Genomic DNA, 16,280 nt, shown 5'->3' with positions numbered 1-16,280 from the left:
CTATTTATCCTGGCTCTGGAACCCCTAGCAATCCGCATCCGAGCAGCCACAGACATCAAGGGAGTGGAAATAAAAGGCAGAACCTATAAATTAGGGCTCTTTGCAGATGACCTAATGGTCACAACACCAGACCCCATAAGCACAGCAACCTCCCTAATCAGAGAACTCAACACATTTGCAGTGGTGTCGGGCCTACAGGTAAATTTTACAAAGTCAGAAGCTATGTGCTTCAACACCCCTCCTCACACCCAAAAAGAACTCATGAAGGTCACCAAAATAAAACTTTGCCACACCAAGTTCAGATACCTAGGGGTACAAATAACCAGAAACCTCAATAAATTGTACCTCCACAACTACAAGCCCCTGTGGCAACAAATTAACAAAGACCTAAAGACATGGAATAACATGAATTTCACTCTCTCAGACAAAATAGCCATGATCAAAATGATCACACTCCCAAAACTAACCTACCTATTCCAAACCCTCCCAATCTGGATCCCCTCAACCCAACTTCACAGTTGGCAGAGAAAACTACACTCTTTCATCTTCTCACATAAAAAACCAAGAATAAGCCCCAAATACCTGCACCTCCCCACCTCAGAAGGAGGATGGGGAATCCCCAACATAGAAGCATATTACATTGCCAACCAAATACGCCATATAATCCCATATATACTAGAAGATGAGACAAAACAATGGGTACACCTAGAGAGGGACACAATTGAAAACACCTGCACCACAACATACCCACTCCTCCCAAACAAACTAAAGAAAATTCCCACAACACTTAACAGGTACACACCGACCATGCTCAAAGCATGGAAAACACAAATAGGCAAACTATCCCCAACCCCATCCCCACTAATCCCCCTGGCGTACCACCCATTAATCCACCATGCAGCACAAAACCTCCAGATAAAAACCTGGCGAGCCAAAGGCTTATATCGCCTAATAGACTTTTATAAAAATAACAAACCCCTGTCAACACAAGAAATACAAGACAAACTAGAAGACACCCAAATGCCCTGGTTAACACAACACCAACTACATGCCCTCTTAAACAACCCAACAGTAAAATCAGCAGCAACTAGGCCCCTGACAACCTTCGAAAACCTCCTCCTAACAACAAAGGGAAACAGTAAAGGGACGGTATCCGCAATATACAAAATAATACTCCAAAATCCCGCAAATCCCCTAGACGCAATCAAAAAACAATGGGAGAATGACATAGGCTATGAGATTAACCCCACTCAATGGACCAGAATGTGGTCTAAACCCCCCTTTAAATCCATATCAACGAAAAGAAAAGAACTCACACTGAAACTCACCTACAGGTGGTACCTAACACCAAGGAAACTAGCGCTAATACACCCAGGAACCTCACCAAAATGCTGGAGAGGGTGCACCTCCACAGGCACATACCTCCACATGTGGTGGGAGTGTCCCAAAATCCAACTATTCTGGACGACAGCCATACAAGAAATATGTACAATAACTAAGCAAGTAATAGACATCACCCCAGAATTGGCCCTACTAAACATCTTCCAAGACAACAATGCCCATTTACACCACAAAGAACTCATAACCCACCTGCTCTCAGCAGCCAGAAACACCATAACCAGACACTGGAGAGACCTGTCAGGAGTAAGCATGGACCAATGGTACCAAATAGTATGGGAAACAGCCCTACTAGAAAAATTAACTAATAAACTGAAACTGACACGGGGACAAACAGAAGAAGACACCTTCACCCCGGTATGGCTCCCCTTTATTACACACACAGCCCAACAGGACATTGACAATAATCCACCAACAGCATACAAATCAATATGGCTAACCTGATCCAAAACACCCACCCACCTCACTCACACACGAAAACAAAGATCACCACAGCCAATCACAAGCAAACAATCACACCCTAGGCCAACCTCAACCTCTCTCACCACCAAAGGAACACAAGTGAACAACACAAACAACGCTGACACCAAACTCTACACACATTAAACATAATAGAAACATCGCCACCCGACCTCACCCCCATCCATCTTCCCTCTCTCCACCCCCCCTTTTCTTCTCTCTTTCTTTTTTCTTCTCCCCCTAATGCCTCAACAAATGAAATGGATTTGTAAAAATGTTACATGAAAAAAACAAACCAAAAACGAGGCACTACACTTCTGTAAAACAAGAAAATCCTTAATAAAATATTTTTTTTAAAAAAGAATGTATAACTTGCTGTTGAAATGGAACACTCAGGATGAAATGGTGAAATGTGCTATGATTAAATGGGCACAGGATGTTGGACATAATATTATGATGGCTGACTGGGAACAGTTATGGACCACCGGTATGAAATTTACAGCATGCAATGCCTTAAAAGAGAATTTAATGAAAATGATTTACAGGGGGTACATAATCAATTCCAATCTGTTACCTCCGAGAATGTGGACAGGCTGCTTGGACGAGTGAAGCCAACCACCTGTCTCCTGGATCCTTGCCCATCCTGGCTTATAAAAGCTAGCCGGGAAGGACTGGGCGATGGGCTTCGTGGGGTGGTGAATGCTTCTCTCCGTGAGGGAGCCTTCCCAGACCCGCTGAAAGAGGCAGTTATTAAACCGCTTCTTAAAAAACCATCTTTAGATGCGGCCACGATGGCCAATTATCGCCCAGTCTCAAATCTTCCATTCTTGGGCAAGGTGATTGAGCGAATGGTTGCTGAACAACTCCAGGCACGCCTGAAAGAAGCGGACCATTTGGATCCCTTCCAGTGGGGATTCAGGGCTCATCATGGGACTGAAACTGCCTTGGTCGCACTGGTTGATGATCTCCGGCGGGCTAGGGACAAAGGTGAGAGCTGTTTCCTAGTTCTGCTGGATCTCTCAGCGGCGTTTGATACCATCGACCATAACATCCTTCTGGACCGTCTTGAGGGGCTGGGAGCTGGGGGCACTGTCATACAGTGGTTCCGCTCCTTCCTCCTGGGCCGTGTTCAGAAAGTGGTGGTGGGGGATGAGTGTTCAGACCCTTGGGCTCTCACTTGTGGGGTGCCTCAGGGTTCTGTCCTCTCCCCCATGCTTTTCAACATTTACATGCAGCCACTGGGAGAGATCATCAGGAGGTTTGGGCTGGGTGTTCATCAGTATGCGGATGATACCCAGCTCTACCTCTCTTTTAAATCAGAACCAGTGAAGGCGGTGAAGGTCCTGTGTGAGTGTCTGGAGGCGGTTGGAGGATGGATGGCGGCTAACAGATTGAGGTTGAATCCTGACAAGACAGAAGTACTGTTTTTGGGGGACAGGAGGCGGGCAGGTGTGGAGGATTCCCTGGTCCTGAATGGGGTAACTGTGCCCCTGAAGGACCAGGTGCACAGCCTGGGAGTCATTTTGGACTCACAGCTGTCCATGGAGGCACAGGTCAAATCTGTATCCAGGGCAGCTGTTTACCAGCTCCATCTGGTACGTAGGCTGAGACCCTATCTGCCTGGAGACTGTCTTGCCAGAGTGGTGCATGCTCTGGTTATCTCCCGCTTGGACTATTGCAATGCGCTCAACGTGGGGCTACGTTTGAAGGTGACCTGGAAACTACAACTAATCCAGAATGTGGCAGCTAGACTGGTGACTGGGAGCGGCCGCCAAGACCATATAACACCGGTCCTGAAAGACCTACATTGGCTCCCAGTATGTTTCCGAGCACAATTCAAAGTGTTGGTGCTGACCTTTAAAGCCCTAAACGGCCTCGGTCCAGTATATTTGAAGGAGCGTCTCCACCCCCATTGTTCTGCCCGGACACTGAGGTCCAGCTCCGAGGGCCTTCTGGCGGTTCCCTCACTGCGAGAGGCCAAGTTACAGGGAACCAGGCAGAGGGCCTTCTTGGTAGTGGCGCCCGCCCTGTGGAACGCCCTCCCATCAGATGTCAAAGCGATAAACAACTACATGACATTCAGAAGACATCTGAAGGCAGCCCTGTTCAGGGAAGTTTTTAATATGTGACATTTTAGTGTATTTTTCATCTTTGTTGGAAGCCGCCCAGAATGGCTGGGGAAACCCAGCCAGAAGGGTGGGGTACAAATAAATTATTATTATTATTATTATTATTATTATTATTATTATTATTACACCAGTTAAGCTTGCAAAAATTTATCATTTGCCCGATAATAAATGTTGGAAATGTAATGAAATTGAAGGGACATTCTTTCACCTTTGGTGGACATGCCCAAAGATTAAGGCGTTCTGGGAGATGATCTATAATGAAATGAAAAAGGTATTTAAATATACCTTTATAAAGAAACCAGAGGCCTTTCTCCTGGGCATGGTGGGCCAATTGGTGCCAAAAAAAGACAGAGTTCTTTTCATGTACGCCACAACAGCAGCAAGAATACTCATCGCTAAGCATTGGAAGACACAAGACCTACGTACCAGGGAAGAATGGCAGATGAAGCTGATGGATTACATGGAATTGGCGGAAATGACTGGCAGAATCCGAGACCAGGGAGAAGAGTCGGTGGAAGAAGATTGGAAAAAATTTAAAGTATATTTACAGAAATATTCTAAAATTAATGCATGTTAGAAGGATGCTGGAAAGAAGCTACATGACTTTAGTACAAATACTATAAAGAATTAAGTATGAATAGATTGACATTGGGTAAAGGGGTAAATATAAGGCTAAAATGTGTTAAGATAAATTATGGAACTAAATTTGAGAAAGAGGGAAAGAACTTGCTGGAATAATTAATTGAACTAGAATACAATTCAAGAAGGACACTGACAAACTGGAACGTGTCCAGAGGAGGGCAACCAAAATGGTCAAAGGCCTGGAAACGATGCCTTATGAGGAACGATTAAGAGAGCTGGGCATGTTTAGCCTGGAGAAGAGGAGGTTAAGGGGTGATATGATAGCCATGTTCAAATATATAAAAGGATGTCATATAGAAGAGGGAGAAAGGTTGTTTTCTGCTGCTCCAGAGAAGCGGACACGGAGCAATGGATCCAAACTACAAGAAAGAAGATTCCACCTAAACATTAGGAAGAACTTCCTGACAGTAAGAGCTGTTCGACAGTGGAATTTGCTGCCAAGGAGTGTGGTGGAGTCTCCTACTTTGGAGGTCTTTAAGCAGAGGCTTGGCAACCATATGTCAGGAGTGCTCTGATGGTGTTTCCTGCTTGGCAGGGGGTTGGACTCGATGGCCCTTGTGGTCTCTTCCAACTCTATGATTCTATGATTCTATGAATACAAAAAAGGAGGTGTGAGGAAGTCGAGGTAATAAGCAAATGAAAGATAAGGATATGAAAATACGGGGTTCTTTTTATTTATGTTTGTTCTTTTTGGGGTTTTTAAAATGTTTTTGTTTTTTGTTTTTTGCTTTTTTTGTATTGTTGATGTTTTGTATTATTGTATTTATTTTTGTTTCTGAGGTTTTGTAATTGTTTATTGCTTGTATTTCTCTTTTGTTTCTCTTTTCTTTTTTTCCCTCTGTAATGTTTAAACTTTAATAAATATCTTATAAAAACAACAACAACGCCTGTTTAGATTTGTCATCCATGTGACAAAATGAAAAGTATGCCATTTGAAATAAACTTTGCATAAAATGGTTAATTTGCATTTAATTTTAATGGTGCAAAGAATGTCAGGCAAAATGGTCGGCCCTCAGGCATGTTCACTTCATCAAATCTGGCCCTATTTGAAAAAAGTTTGAACACCCCTGAACTAAATGTCTAAACTGATGCTAGAGTTTTCTTTTTCACTCTTCTATTTTGAGTGATCTGACACCCATCCCCCCCAAAAAAGTAAAAAAAAAATTATTAGGAATTTCAGCATAACAAATTATCAAAACATATCATCTTCATTATTTCCCCCCATTTCCCCCCTCCCCTCCCCCCAAAACCCACTCTTCCTCAGCTCCTCTCTCTGATTTTTCCATACATATCATTCTCTGCATATTGTAAAATTGTCAAGATCCTTAAATTATCTGTCTGTTATGTTAACAAGCAATAAATTTGTGTATGTTTATTGGAAACCTGCCAAGGAGTCAATTCATTTTGTTGTTTTTTTAAGTAGTTGTAAAAGTTCCCATTCTTCTTTGAAGTCACAGTTGTCTTTGTCTTGCAGTTTGTATGTCAATTTCGCCAATTCTGCAAAAAATTGCGGAAAAATGGGATGGTTATAAAAGATATGTTCAAAAATACAATGATAGTTTTGACTCCATGCTAGCATTCGAGTGACAAAGGAAGTAAAAGGAGGTGGATAACAATTAAGGATTTATTATGTTTTCTGAATGTATTGGAAAATTTATATAGAAAGGTTTATTGTTTTGTGTACATTCAATTGTAAGATAAAACATATGCGAAGGGACTTGACAAGAAGTCAAAATTGAAGAAAAGATTTTGTAAGATAAAAGGGGGAAAATATTTATTTTCATTATTATTATTCTTTGTGTGTGGGGGGGATGTTTGGGGGGAAACAAGACGGTAAATAACAAATAACAAACAAAATATTGATGTATGCAATTTTTATTTCTCGGTTGTATTTTGTGGTGGTATGGTTGTGTTTTTTGTCATATAAAATCATTAAATTAATTTTTAAAAATTCTGCATAATCCATCAATTTCTCTTGCCACTGTTCTTTTGTTGGGATTTCCTCATTCTTCCATCCTTGCACTATTAAGACTCTTGTCGCCGTTGTAGCATGCATAAATAAATTCTTTATTTTCCTTGGCAGGTCTTTCACTACAATCCCTAACAAAAATGCTTCTGGCTTTTTTTACAAATGTTAATTTAAACATTTTCTTCAACATTTCCCAATTTTTTTTAATTTCTCTACATTCCTACCACATATGGTAAAAGGTTATGCTTAAAATTCTACAAGGTAGGCTCAAGCAGTATGTGGACCAAGAACTCCCAGAAGTGCAAACTGAATTTCGAAGAGGCAGAGGAACCAGAGACCAAATTGCAAACATGCGCTGGATTATGGAGAAAGCTAGAGAGTTCCAGAAAGACATCTACTTCTGCTTCATTGACTATGCAAAAGCCTTTGACTGTGTCAACCACAGCAAACTATGGCAAGTTCTTAAACAAATGGGAGTGCCTGATCACCTCATCTGTCTCCTGAGAAATCTCTATGTGGGACAAGAAGCTACAGTTAAAATGGGATATGGAACAACTGATTGGTTCAAAATTGGGAAAGGAGTACGACAAGGCTGTATATTGTCTCCCTGCTTATTTAACTTATATGCAGAATTTATCATGCGAAAGGCTGGGCTGAATGAATCATTAGCCAGAATTAAGATTGCTGGAAGAAATATCAACAACCTCAGATATGCAGATGACACAACCTTGATGGCAGAAAGTAGGAGGAATTAAAGAACCTTTTAAGGAGGGTGAAAGAGGAGAGCGCAAAATATGGTCTGAAGCTCAACATTTGTCAGGAGTGCTCTGATGGTGTTTCCTGCTTGGCAGGGGGTTGGACTCGATGGCCCTTGTGATCTCTTCCAACTCTATGATTCTATGATTCTATCAAAAAAACGAAGATCATGGCCACTGGTCCCATCACCTCCTGGCAAATAGAAGGGAGAGAAATGAAGGCAGTGAGAGATTTTACTTTCTTGGGCTCCATGGTCACTGGAGATGGTGACAGCAGTCACAAAGTTGAAAGACGCCTGCTTCTTGGGAGAAAAGCGATGACAAACCTAGACAGCATCTTAAAAAGCAGAGACATCACCTTGCCAACAAAGGTCCGTATAGTTAAAGCTATGGTTTTCCCTGTAGTGATGTATGGAAGTGAGAGCTGGACCATAAAGAAGGCTTGATCGCCAAAGAATTGATGCTTTTGAATCATGGTGCTGGAGGAGACTCTTGAGAGTCCCATGGACTGCAAGAAGATCAAACCTATCCATTCTTAAGGAAATCAGCCCTGAGTGCTCACTGGAAGGACAGATCGTGAAGCTGAGACTCCAATACTTTGGCCACCTCATGAGAGGAGAAGACTGCCTGGAAAAGACCCTGGTGTTGGGAAAGATGGAGGGCGCAAGGAGAAGGGGACGACAGAGGACAAGATGGTTGGATAGTGTTCTCGAAGATACCAGCATGAGTTTGACCAAACTGCGGGAGGCAGTGGAAGACAGGAGTGCCTGGCGTGCTTTGGTCCATGGGGTCATGAAGAGTCGGACACGACTAAACGACTAAACAACAACAACAAAGCCTCTTTCCATGTTTCTGGAGTTTCACCTGTATTTAAGATCTCATTCATAACATTTTTCAATGGGTTTACCAATTGTTCACTTAATTTTTTATAATACTTTGCCATTAAACCATCTGGGTCAGGAGACTTGCCATTTTTAGTCCACTTTATTGCCTCTAACAGTTCTTGAACTGTTATTTGAGTTTTTAGAATTGTCAATTGTTCCTCTTTTATTTTTGGTAAATTACTACTTTTAATATATTCTTCTATTTAAAATCCCCCCCCCCTTTTGTTTCCTATACAGATCTGAGAAATATTTTACAAATGCTGCTCTTATTTCCCTCATCTTGTCTGTTATCTTTCCATTTATATTGTTTTTATTTATGGAATTCCTTTAGCAGTTTTCCTGATTTATTGGCATGCTCAAAGTACTTTTGTTTCATTCTTTTTATTTTCCAGCTAATTTCCTCATTAACTATCATAGAGTATTGAGTTAGTAATGTTCTAATTGTCTGTTTGACTGGATCTTTATTTGCTTTCTTTGACAATTGTTCCTCCTTTTCTCGCAATTTCATTTAAAATTTCCTTTTACTTTTCCCTTTCAATTTCCTTTTAAATGAATTTTGTTATATAAACATCACCCCCCCCCCAAGTTTCGATAACAACATTTTTGCCATGGCGGATGGTCGGATCCACCGCCGGCATGTGGACCAAATGTGGTGCTGCCTGGCTGATGCCCCAGCTCCAGTCACTACTACCACGAGGTGAACTATCAGCTTGGCTCACAGACTGATGCACCCAAGGAGAACCCTGTGGCCCAGAGTAGGACTGAAGAACGGGACCCCAACACTGCACCGCCAGATAGCATGGAGGCAACAACACCATGACACCCACGACACCAGCTCCAACTCCAACTCCATCACGATCCCCAACGACCCAAAGGAGTGAGCTCCACCGCTCCCAGCGGGTGAGGCACCGCCCTCACCATTTGGCACCGCCCTCACCATTTGGATGACTGTGTGTTGACGGGGATAAGGGTTCATGCCTAAAGGGGGAGGGGTGTTATGTATTCAGTGGTTTGTGTTTGCCTGAGCTTGAGTCTGGACTAAGGATTCAGAGCTCCTGTGTTCTGATTCAATACATGATGTCCAATCACAGAATATTTCAGAATTTGGGCCTCTGCCATTGGCCCTTGAACTCTGAGTCATGATTTGCAGCTTGGAAGTTCAGACTGCCAATCACGTTGGAGGTGGGAGTGGCCCAGGCTTTCAGGAATGTATATAAGCAGTTGCTTTGCCCGTTTCCCAGTTATGTAGTTCAATAAAGGTTCTTGCTGTTATAGCTGTGTCTTGCCTCGTGGGAACCCACCTACACTTCAGCTGCTTAACTTTTTCCCAGCTGCCACTTTGCTTCTGCAACTGGGTTCACCTTTTCTTCTTAAAAGGCAATTGAAAGTCTAGGAACCATGGAAATGTTTGTAATAAGAAAGCAGGCATTGAGCTAAGACACTTTCTCAGTCTCTATTTCTTTTTCTTTACAAATGTTCCTACACCTCTGCACCCCACCCTGCTTTCTGGCTGTTTGACAGCTTCCAAGCTTTCTGGATCCATGTCTAACAGCAAATATCCAACTAAAGTCCATTTAAATTTTTAATGAATGGACTGTAATCAATAATTTAATAGGGATCCCCCCCCCAGCTGGAAATAACAAGTGATTTCTTAAAGGTTTTTTACATTTGAGATCCAATTAATTTGTTATTATAAATGAGTCCAAACTTGTGCTTTTTGTCTACACACGAGTAATGTAATGCACAAGGAGGCAGTTGTTACTTAGCTCTGTAAAAAGGGATTTCTGCCTCTCGTTTGTCTTGCTTTTGGAAGCAGATGGTAGGATCTTACATGAATTCCATTACCATATGCTACATCACTCACATCACATGAGTAACTACCGTATTTTTCACTCTATAGGACACACTTTTCCCCCTCCAAAAATTAAGGGGAAATGTGTGTGTGTGTCCTATAGAGCGAATGCAGGCTGCAAGGCTAAGCCCAAAGCCAGAACAGGGAGACGGAGCCTTAAGTTGTGGCCTTAATTTTGCCCATTAACATTAACCTAAATTCTGTGTCCTTGTGTCTTTATTTTCCTGGGGGTGGCTTGGGGCTCTTGAAGTACAAACAAGTTTTCAGTATCTTGCATGATTTCCCCCCCTCTTCTGTCAAATTATTAAAGGGGCAGAAATCCTGTCCACGATCCTGTGTAGTCAGTATAGTGGTGCCCCGCAAGACGAATGCCTCGCAAGACGAAAAACTCGCTAGACGAAAGGGTTTTCCGTTTTTGCGTTTCTCCGCTAGATGAATTTCCCTATGGGCTTGCTTCGTAAGACGAAAACGTCTTGCGCTTTTTTAAAAAAGCCGCTTGAAGAGGCGCAGTTGCGACGGACCGTGCTTCGCAAGGCAAAAAACATCGCAAGACGAAAAGACTCGCGGAATGAATTCTTTTCGTCTTGCGAGGCACCACTGTATGAGGAAGCATAATACATTGTGCAAAAGAGTTATTTTCTAGGGCATTCCATGGTGTGTAATCGCACCTGATTTTGCTTAGGAGAGATAATAAAATCACCTTGAAAGTGAGGAGTAAGAAAGAAAGAACATGATATAGGACACCTTTTGTGGCTCTTAGTCTGTGGCTCTTACTCATTCAGTAGTTGACTATAGCAATTACTGTTGAGTGAACCAGGAACCTTGACTGAAATGGGAGAAATATAATTTAGTCAGAATAAATAGATTTTTGTTCAGACTTCATGCTTGCATTCAAAGCCTTCTCCATTGGCTCACTGATTTCAAAATAAGCCATCAAAAGGAGGCTTGGGCAGAGTTTTGTTTATTGTGGAATATTTAAAAAATAATAATAATTCATTCAAAGCCTTCTCCATTGGCTCACTGATTTCAAAATAAGCCATCAAAAGGAGGCTTGGGCAGAGTTTTGTTTATTGTGGAATATTTAAAAAATAATAATAATTCTGCAGTGTAGGAGAAGCTTATCAAAAAGAGGCTTTCCCCTGCAGCTTATTTTCTTTTGGCAAAGGGCAATGGTGCCTTCCTGTCCAGTTGAATTTTTCAGGAAGAGCTGCATCTAAAGCCGCTCATTATAGAGTGCTAAATTATTACATTCTTCTTGGGGATTAGAGATAAGTTTCAGGTATATAATATTCTGCTACATTTACAAGCAGACTTGTGGTTTGAAATGGAAACCTTTCTCTATGAAAGATATGATTATCAGTTGATATTTTCATCAGTGATTGTTCACAAAGCAGGTTCTTCCCGCCCCTTCAATTTCTTACACAAAGTCATCTTCCCTCTTCAAGGGATGCAAAATTAATGATGATTCCTGCAATCAAATCATTCTCATTAAGCATTTGCTAAATGATCTTTTAGGAACCGTAGCAGTTCACAGCACAACCTGAGTAAGTTACCATAAGGGGCAGCAATCAGCTGGTAAGATCTGCTTTCTTTTGCTTGTTCTTTCTTTCCAAACATATATTGTTCCGTGTATGTGTTGACTTTTTGTTTTCAGTTTGAAATGGAACATTTGAAATGGCACTAAAGTGATCTCTAAGTAGCAAGTAATCTTCAGAGGCAGGTTTAAAGAGCTGGGTCACAGCCATGTTCATTCAGATCCTTCGTAAATGACAGACAGCTTGAATGAACTGGCAGGCCTCTTGCCATGAACTTGCCAACAGCAGACAATGGGGAAAGTAGAGGCAGAAAAAGGAGCGGCTGAAGTTTGAAGACAATAAGAAGGAAAAGGGGGAGGCATCTAAAGAAACCAGTGTGGCTTCATAAGGAGCTTATAGATAAGCTTAGATTTAAGAAGGGCATGTATAAGAAATGGAAGAAAGGGGAAATCACCAAGGAGAGGTATACATAGAATCATAGCATCAAAGAATTGTAGAGTTGGAAGGGACACTAAGGGTCATCTAGTCCCTTAGTTGAGAGCTTGCAGAGCAGCAGCTGAAGAAGGAGCAAAAGAGTTTTCTTGTGTGTGTATGTTTCTTTGTGGCTGATTAGCTGCTCTCCCTGTGCAAAGGTCAGAGGGGGCAGGGTTTCTGTTGAGTCAGGTGAATAGCTGTGGGACGCGCGCCTGGTGGCGCGCGCAGTTTGATCCATCTTTTAGATTTAGGGGAGCTAGTCTCAAACGTTTGTTGGGGGAGACCTAGGTTTTTTTGGGGGGGTTATTTGTCCTGTCTTCACGCTTTTTAAGATGGAGGACCACTGTAGCCACCCCCAACGACACATTCTCAAGATGGAGGGTGAGGGAACAGCTGCAGTCGCCTGCGGTTCCTGCGCAATGTTTGCCATCTTGCCAAAGGTTGCAGGAAGCTTAACCTGCAGCAATTGTATGTTGATTGCCCTCTTAGAAGACAAAGTCCAGCAACTGGAGGAACGTGTAGCTATGCTCCAAAGAATTAGAGAGCTGGAGCTCTTCTTGGAAGCAACAGAGAACAGTGTCTCAAAGGAGGAGACAGGGGACACCCCTGAGAAGGAGGCTAGTTCACCAACACAGGTGCCAGATATATGGAGAAATGTGATTCAGAGAAGTAGGAGGGCCAGGGTTCGCTCTGATTGTTTAGAAATACACAATCGCTTTGAAGTCCTCTCCCTAGCATGGAAGACGAAGAACAGACTCCATTTGAGGATCTCTCCCTCATTACAGTCAATCAGGTATATGAAAACGAGCAGCAAAGTCAGTCCTCAGGGAATGTGCAGGCGACCTTGGAATGGACAGCTCACGGAAGAACCCCAACCAAACCTAAGAGGAGGCATGTACTGGTGATAGGGGATTCCCTACTGAGGGGAACAGAAGCAGTTATCTGTGGGCCTGACAAGATGTCTCGGGAGGTGTGCTGTCTCCCCGGGGCTAAGATCCAAGATGTAACTGAATGACTGCAAGGAATCATAAAACCCACTGACAAATACCCTTCCTCTTGGTTCATGTGGGAACCAATGACACTGCAAGCAATAGCCTCCAGAAGATCAAAAGAGACTACGAGGCTCTGGGCAGGAAATTGAAGCAATTAAATGCACAAATTGTCATCTGATCTGTCCTCCCAGTTGAATGACGTGGCCCAGGGAGAGAGGGGAAAATAGTGGAAGTGAACAGCTGGCTTCGCAAATGGTGTAAACAGGAACGGTTTGGATTCTTAGATCACGGACTGCAGTTTCTTGAAGATGGACTTCTGGCAAGTGATGGGCTGCACCTCACAACGGTTGGGAGGAATGTTTTTGCCAAAAATCTCAGAAACCTCATCAGGAGGGCTTTAAACTGACTAATGTGGGGGAGGGAGACAGTGCTCCTGAAGGTAGGAGTCTATCAATTGATGAAGATGATCATCCAAATGTCATACAGCAAACAGCACGCAGACCTAGTGGTGGGAGGAAAAAATCCTTAAATAAGAGACACGGGGGAATGATTAATGGACTTCAATGTCTGTACACTAATGCGCAAAGCATGGGAAATAAACAAGATGAGCTTGAGCTCTTGGTACAGCAAACTAAATATGACATAATAGGCATCACTGAAACCTGGTGGGATAAGTCCCACAATTGGAATGTAATAATGGAGGGATACAATCTATTTCAGAGAATCAGACCAGACAAGAAAGGAGGAGGAGTGGCGTTATATGTCAGGGATGTGTATACCTGTGAAGAGATCCAAGATTTAGAACCTCAAAGCCAAAGTGAGAGCATTTGGGTCAAAATTAAGGGAGAGAAGAATAACAGAGACCTCATTGTGGGAGTTTTCTATAGATCCCCAAGCCAAACGGAGGACATAGATGATGCCTTCCTGGGACAGATGGCCAAGCATGCAAAAGGAAGGCAGATAGTAGTAATGGGGGACTTCAATTACCCGGATATTTGTTGGATGTCAAACTCAGCCAAGAGCATAAGGTCAAACAGATTCCTCACTGGCCTTGCAGACAACTTCATTGTCCAGAAAGTGGGAGAAACAACAAGAGGAACAGCCATTTTAGATCTGGTCCTAACCAATGTTGATGACCTGGTTAGTGGAGTAGAAGTGGAAGGATCATTAGGCGCGAGTGATCATGCTCTTCTGAAGTTTACTATACAGCGGAAAGGAGCAGCCAAGCATACTAGGACTCAATTTCTTGACTTTAAGAAAGCCGACTTCATAAAACTTAGGGAAGTGCTGGGTGAGTTCCCATGGACAGTAATACTAAAAGGAAAGGGAGTTCATGATGGCTGGGAGTTTGTTAAGAGGGAGATAGTAAAAGCACAACGTCAGGCAATACCAATGAGACGGAAACATGGAAGGTGCCTAAAGAAGCCAGGATGGCTATCTAAAGAACTTTTAACTGAGTTAACATTAAAAAAAGGATGTGTACAAAAAATGGAAAAGGGGGGAAACCACCAAAGAGGAATTCAAACAAATAGCCAGCACATGTAGACACAAAGTCAGAAAAGCTAAAGCACAGAATGAACTCAGGCTTGCTAGAGAGGTTAAAAGCAACAAAAAAGGCTTTTATGGGTATGTTCGTAGCAAAAGGAAGAACAAAGAAACAGTGGGGTCACTCAGAGGAGAAGATGGTGAAATGCAAACAGGGGACACAGAAAGGGCTGAACTCCTCAATGCCTTCTTTGCCTCGGTCTTCTCCGATAAAGAAAACAATGCCCGACCTGAAGAATTTGGAGCAAATGATTCAGCAGAGGAAACACAGCCCAGAATAACTAAGGAGATAGTACAAGAATACTTGGCTAGTTTAGATGTATTCAAGTCTCCAGGGGCAGATGAACTGCATCCAAGAGTATTAAAAGAACTGGCAGATGTGATCTCAGAACCACTGGCAGTCATCTTTGAGAATTCCTGGAGAACAGGCGAAGTCCCGGCAGACTGGAGGAGGGCAAATGTTGTCCCTATTTTCAAAAGGGGGGAAAGAGAGGACCCAAATAATTACCGCCCAGTCAGTCTGACCAGGGAAGATTCTGGAGCAGATCATTAAGCAAACAGTCTGTGAGCACCTAGAAAGGAATGCTGTGATCACCAATAGTCAGCATGGATTTCTGAAAAATAAGTCATGTCAGACTAACCTGATCTCGTTTTTGTTTTTGTTTTTATAAATTTTTTATTGATTTTACAAAATTTTTTCAGACAATACAAACATATAAAAAGACATACAAACACGTATAATTTCATAACCTTTTTTTCATAAACCGTGTTTCTCAGACTTCCCCATACCTCCCCTTTCTGCATCCCAATGTCCAAAAGTTTTAGCAACTCTGAATATATCTGTCAGTCCTCTGTCCTCTTAGTCCTTTCTTCAACCTAGTCTTATATCGCTGTATCCCTTTCTTACTCAAACCTCGACATTCTAACATTCATCAAGTTTATAATAGTCCTTAAGGTAGATCTTGAATTTCTTCCATTCTTCTTCCGCCGTCTCCTTTCCCTGATCGCGGATTCTGCCAGTCATCTCAGCTAATGTCATATAGTCCATCACTTTCATCTGCCATTCTTCCAGGGTGGGTAAATCTTGTGTCTTCCAATACTTTGCAATAAGTATTCTTGCTGCTGTTGTAGCATACATAAAGAAAGTTCTGTCCTTCTTTAACACCAATTGGCCGACAATGCCCAAGAGAAAGGCCTCTGGTTTTTTAGGAAAAGTACATTTAAGTATCTTTTTCATTTCATTATATATCATTTCCCAGAAAGCCTTAATCTTCGGGCATGTCCACCAAAGGTGATAAAAAGTACCTTCAGTTTCTTTACATTTCCAACACTTATTGTCAGGCAAATGGTAGATTTTTGCTAGCTTGACTGGGGTCATGTACCACCTGTAAATCATTTTCATAATGTTTTCCTCTTATTGTTTTGTTTGATATAATTTGTAAAATCTTAATAAATATTTATTAAAAAAAAAAGCCTGATCTCGTTTTTGTGTTTTTTTTAATAAATATTTATTAAGATTTTGCAAATTATATCAAACAAAACAATACACATAAACACAAACAAAGAAAAAAAAGAACAGGTGCAATTTCAAAACCATATCTTCTTAAACCTTACTTCACCGACCTCCTCATACCTCCCCTTTCTGC

At 42.1% G+C, this 16,280-nt stretch overlaps 1 long non-coding RNA gene across 1 annotated transcript in view; it reads right to left on the bottom strand.

Annotated features, from left to right (window-relative positions):
* Window positions 1-16,280, bottom strand: part of LOC310690215 — a 425,716-nt gene that overhangs the window by 202,575 nt on the left and 206,861 nt on the right. The gene's annotated exons all lie outside the window — the stretch shown is intronic.

Source organism: Podarcis liolepis (assembly GCF_965112155.1).
Source record: "Podarcis liolepis genome assembly, chromosome: 12".
Classification (NCBI taxonomy): Eukaryota; Metazoa; Chordata; class Lepidosauria; order Squamata; family Lacertidae; genus Podarcis; species Podarcis liolepis.
Note: the sequence above shows the minus strand (reverse complement) of the source record. Positions and strands in the feature narration are given on the sequence as shown.